General features: G+C 40.3%; 1 non-coding gene across 1 annotated transcript; it reads right to left on the bottom strand.

Moving 5' to 3' along the window:
- Positions 1-4421: 4421 nt before the first annotated feature.
- TRNAQ-CUG lies at positions 4422-4493 on the bottom strand. Its single transcript has one exon. It is a non-coding gene; the product is annotated as a tRNA-Gln (tRNA).
- Positions 4494-5142: the final 649 nt, after the last annotated feature.

The raw sequence follows: 5142 nt of genomic DNA, 5'->3' as shown, positions 1-5142 counted from the left end.
GGATGTATCTATAACTAAAATAAGTCTAGATACATCTACTTCTAGGACAAGTATTTTCAGACGGAGAGAGTATTTAAAAACGAAGGAAGTAGTTAATAGTACAATCTCTAAAAGTCTTGTATTTAAGAATGGATGGAGTAGGTCCCAAGCCAAGCAGTATCGTACGATACTAATCATCATCAGCGACGGAACGAACTGCTGTGGTTTGTTTGTTTCCAACCAGATTCGCCGGCCTTAAGCTTCAGATTGATTGGCTTGGCTGGCCCACGATCGAACGTTTGTTAGTTTGTTTGTGAGCAAGAGCATTTCTAACCAATCTCCTAAAAATAGCGGAGGATCCAATAGATTGATGTGTTTTTTTTTAAATGTCTACTTCCTCCGTCCGATGAAAAGTGTACGTTTGATCTTAAAATTTATTCATAAAAGAGTGTACTTTTATTTTTTTCAATGTACTTTAAAGTAGAAAAAATGGTTCTTTTTCATCACACGGTAATCAAGACCAATAACATTTTACAGACAGTCTCCTTAATTTTTACGTGCACTTAGCTTACTGGGGGTTTGGTAATTAAAGAGAAGAGAGATGACGTTTGTTTGTTTGTTTGTGAGTAAGAGCATTTCTAACCAATCTCTTAAAAATAGCGGAGGATCCAATGGATTGATGTGTGTTTTTTTAACGTCTACTTCCTCTGTCCGATGAAAAGTGTACGTTTAGCCTTAAAATTTGTTTATAAAGGAGTGTATTTTTATTTTTTCAATGTACTTTAAAGTAGAAAAAATGCTTCTTTTTCATCACACGGTAATCAAGATCAATAACATTTTACAGATAGTCTCCTTAATTTCTACGTGCACTTAGCTTACTGGGGTTTTGGTAATTAAAGAGGAGAGAGATGATGGCTTGCATCTTTCCAATGCATTTTTTACTCCTCTTCATAATTTGTCCTAAAATGTTTATATGTATATTTTTTATCAGACGGAGAGAGTACATGCTTTCTACAAAATTCTTTCGAACCAACTGTTGCAGAGTTTTCAGTTTGTTTTTCTGAATGCCATTCATTACCTCTGACTCTGAGTAATTTGATGTTACACGTTTCCAATTGCCAAAATCGCATCGACATCAAGAGGCACTCTTTCGTTATCATGGAGAAGAGAACGAATCCTGCAAGTTAAATACGAGAGCACTGTGTTCCCACAGGAGAGCCATAATACAATTGGCTAGCACATTTGATAACACTGCAACACTGGTCCGAGAGGTTCGGCTTTTTTCACGATTTTGATCCCTCGGATGAAAGTATTTTACGGAATAAACTCTGGCTGAAACTACTTCATAATCTGACCTTTTTTAAAACATCAGAGCCCATGGCGTTGCAGACGCACATAGAAACGTTAGTCTACCGTGGCGTTGCTGCCCTACAGTGATACGTCTGTCTAACGTGGTGTTTTTTATTTTCTGCAACGCCAGTCTACCGTGGCGTTGCAGACCCACTGTGCAACGCCAACAGTGCTGGCGTTGCTGCCCTACAGTGACACGCATGTCTACCGTGGCGTTTTTTCTTTCTTGCAACGCCAGTCTAATGTGGCGTTGCAGGCCGATTGTGAAACGCCAACAGTGCTGGCGTTGCAGACCCACTATAGAACGCAGCGACGACATCCAGCCAGCCCACGACATGCTGCCAGCAACATGTGTACTGCTGAAACGCCATGGACCATGGCGTTTCACTCGTGGCCTACAACGCCACATGAGTCTGGCGTTTGAGTGGGTCTGCAACGTCACATTAGACTGACGTTTCTATGTGCGTCTGCAACGTCACATTAGACTGGCGTTTCTATGTGCGTCTGCAACGCCACGGGCTCTGGCATTTCAAAAAAGGTCAGATCGTGAAATAGTTTCAGTCAGAGTTCATTCCGTAAAATACTTTTATCCCAGGGGTCAAAATCGTAAAAAAATCCAAAAGGTTCTATCCAAAACTAACGCCAGGACCAGCCTGGAGAATAAATCATGTAAAGAAAAACAAGAGCCTGAACACCTTAGGTTGCATCTGCTTACTGCCAATTTCCAGCTCCAGCTCAGAAGCATGTCAGCACAACAGTAGCAGACCATCTACTCCAAACAGCTGCAGGATCCGACTTTTCATTCTTTCTTTTTTTGAATAATAGGGGTTCCTCGTGCTCCACTTTTATTAATAAAGCAAAGTCAAGCCAGTTACACACACATCTTCTAGTACCACACACAAATTTCAGGAGAAAACCAAAAATTTACGACACTCCAACCACAGAAAAAGTCACAGCAACTACAAGCGAACGGGTAAAAGAAACTCAGGGTTACAAACTCCTCCAAGCTCAGTTTTGCATAGTCCTCCAAGCGATGTGCAGCAGCTCCCTCCTATCAAGCTTAGTGACAAATTGTCACAGCACTCCCTCCTGTGTGGCGTCGTAGAGTACAGCCGATTGCCGAAGAAAACTTCAAAGTTTCACAAGCACGCAATCCAGACTTTTTCAAGATCGACCCTGAAAACAAAATTCATTTCTTAGTCTCCAAATACTCCACAGGAAGGCAGCCGCAATCATATTCTGGACTGACGCTTTCTTATGAATCAGCCACAGGGTACAAATATCTTTAAAGCAGGACATAATTGGCATCTAAAAGGACTTAGCAAAAAGTTTCCAGATGCATTTAGCCACTATACAATCAAAAAACACATGTTGTACAGATTTCAATTCATTACAAAATAAGCAGGAATGATCATCAACATTCCTTCGCTTAGCTAAGTTATCTCTGGTTAAGACTCTATTATAAACACTTAGCAAAAGAATTACATGGATATTTTGTGGACACATAATTTTTCATAACATGTCACCTATGGCAGAAGCCACCCCACCAAAGTTAATAGTACTATAAAAAGACTTAGCAGAGTACACTCCATTGGATTCCAACATCCATATGGGAGCATGAGGGGCATCAGATAATGGAACTCCCTGAATAATATCAAGTAATTGGTTTCATTTATCCAACCCTCTACTATCTACACACCTCCTATAGGAGAGTTTAAGATTTACATCATCCCAAACCTGAAAGACAGTGCAGTCAGGTTGGTTGCATATGTAGAATAACTCCCAGAACTGCACCTTGAGAGAACAATCCCTAACCCATAAATCATGCCAAAACTTAACATTCCTACCATTACCAAATTTCCACCTGTAGAAAGTCTTGGAGGCATTTAGAGCCCATGTTACACTCTTCCAAAAAGAAGATCCATTATCAGATTTAGACCAAAGTATATTGGGAGATTCAGTGTTATACTTCAAAGAAATAACATCTTTTCAGTCTTTATTATTATCAAAAAATCTTTTCCCCCAGGAGGCCAATAAGGCCATATTAAACTTCTTCAGGTTGGGTATTCCTAGACCCTCAAAGGATTTCTTCTTGGTAATCAGCCCCCACTTAGCCAGGTGATATTTGTGTTGGTCTCCCATATTCCCCCAGAAAAAATGAGCCATTTGTGAATTAGTAGCCTCAATAGCCCATTTGGGGAACTTGATCACCGCCATAAGATAAGCAGGAATACTGATGATGCACGCACAAAGAAGTATCAATTTCCCTTTATAAGTAAGATGTCTACCTAACCAACCATAAATACATCTGATGATCCTGTCAATTATTGGTCGAAGGTCTTCCCTACGCAGTTTGTCATAGTGCAAAGTCACACCCAAGTATTTTATAGGGATCCGACTTTTCATTCACTAATTTCAAGGAAACTACTAGTCATCATCGTCTTCACCGTCAATTACCATTTTGTGCCTTATTTTCAAACGAGCCTTCAAACTGAAATTTGAGCCTGTCAAGTCTCCACATTCAAATATGTCTCTGTCATCGACGATCCATTGCTCGGTATCTTTACAATTATCCAGCTCAGGCTCACTGTCATCCAGAAGTTCAGCCTCACCAGTATCACCGTCGTTATCATTAGATGAGTTCAACTCCGGAAAGAGAGGCCCGTCCCTGAAAAGTGAGAGGTTCATTTCATAATCGAGAATGCTAACTTTCAGTCGACTGAAATATAGCAACAAATGCAGATAGTTTTCTCGGTCTTGCCTTTTCTGTTACGGGTCCTTTCTTACGCACACATATGCTAGTAAGGCCAATTTGTTCAAGCACATAAAAATGATAGAAAAAAACAGGTCCCACATTTCTCTGTATCGTTCCAATTTTATCGGATGTCCCAAAGGGACAAACAGGTCCCACATTTGCAAGTAATGCCATTTTTTTCAAGCAGATAAAAATGATAAAGAAAAAGGTCCCATCGAGACAATGCTAGTAAGGCCATTTTGTTCAAGCACATAAAAGGGATAGAGAAAAAACAGGTCCCACATTTGCTAGTAAGGCCAATTTGTTCAATCAGATAAAAATTATAATAGAAAAAAAGAGGTCCCACCGAGACTTGAACTCGGGTTACTGGATTCAGAGTCCAATGTCCTAACCACTAGACCATGGGACCATTCGCTGATTCAGTTTTCCAAACGCTTCCTTCTTAATAATTCGTGTCGGTCTCTGTAAGGACTAATCAATTCTCATGTGATCCACAGTTAGATCGACTGCTACAATTAGCGGCCTCCGCAGGTTACCCTTTTGAGCAGTGCTGCTGCTGGCCGGCGACGACTGATGGAGGCACGAGAGAAAGAAAAGGAATTGGCATCTCAAATAGGAGTAAGAAATTTGCGAGCATTGAAAGATGGCTCTATCAAAAATTAACGTCAGAATCAGCCTAAAAAATAAAACATATCATGTACAAGCTGGTTGCATCTGCTTACTGATAAAATTTCCAGTGGAAAAAGTTACTCTCGCTGTCGTCAATGATCCGTTGCTCGGTATCTTTACAATTATCCAGCTCAGGCTCACTCAAGTCATCCAGAAGTTCAGCCTCGCCATATGGAGAGAAGTGTCCGTGAAAAGGTGGGGAAAGTTACTCTCGCTGGTTATTCATGTCAACTATTTTCGGTTTTTCACCAGGCATAAGTCAAGTGAATAACAACGGAAAACGTACACCCTCAAATATGAAGCTATTCTATCTCAAATAAAATACGAAGCTATTCCAAGTATGTGATGTAAATAACTTCAATAAGCTTACGCTAAAACAAATGTCCGTG

This window comes from Hordeum vulgare, chromosome 1H (assembly GCF_904849725.1).
Source record: "Hordeum vulgare subsp. vulgare chromosome 1H, MorexV3_pseudomolecules_assembly, whole genome shotgun sequence".
NCBI lineage: Eukaryota > Viridiplantae > Streptophyta > Magnoliopsida > Poales > Poaceae > Hordeum > Hordeum vulgare.
The sequence above is the reverse complement of the archived record's forward strand: the minus strand, read 5'-3'. Positions and strand labels throughout refer to the sequence as shown.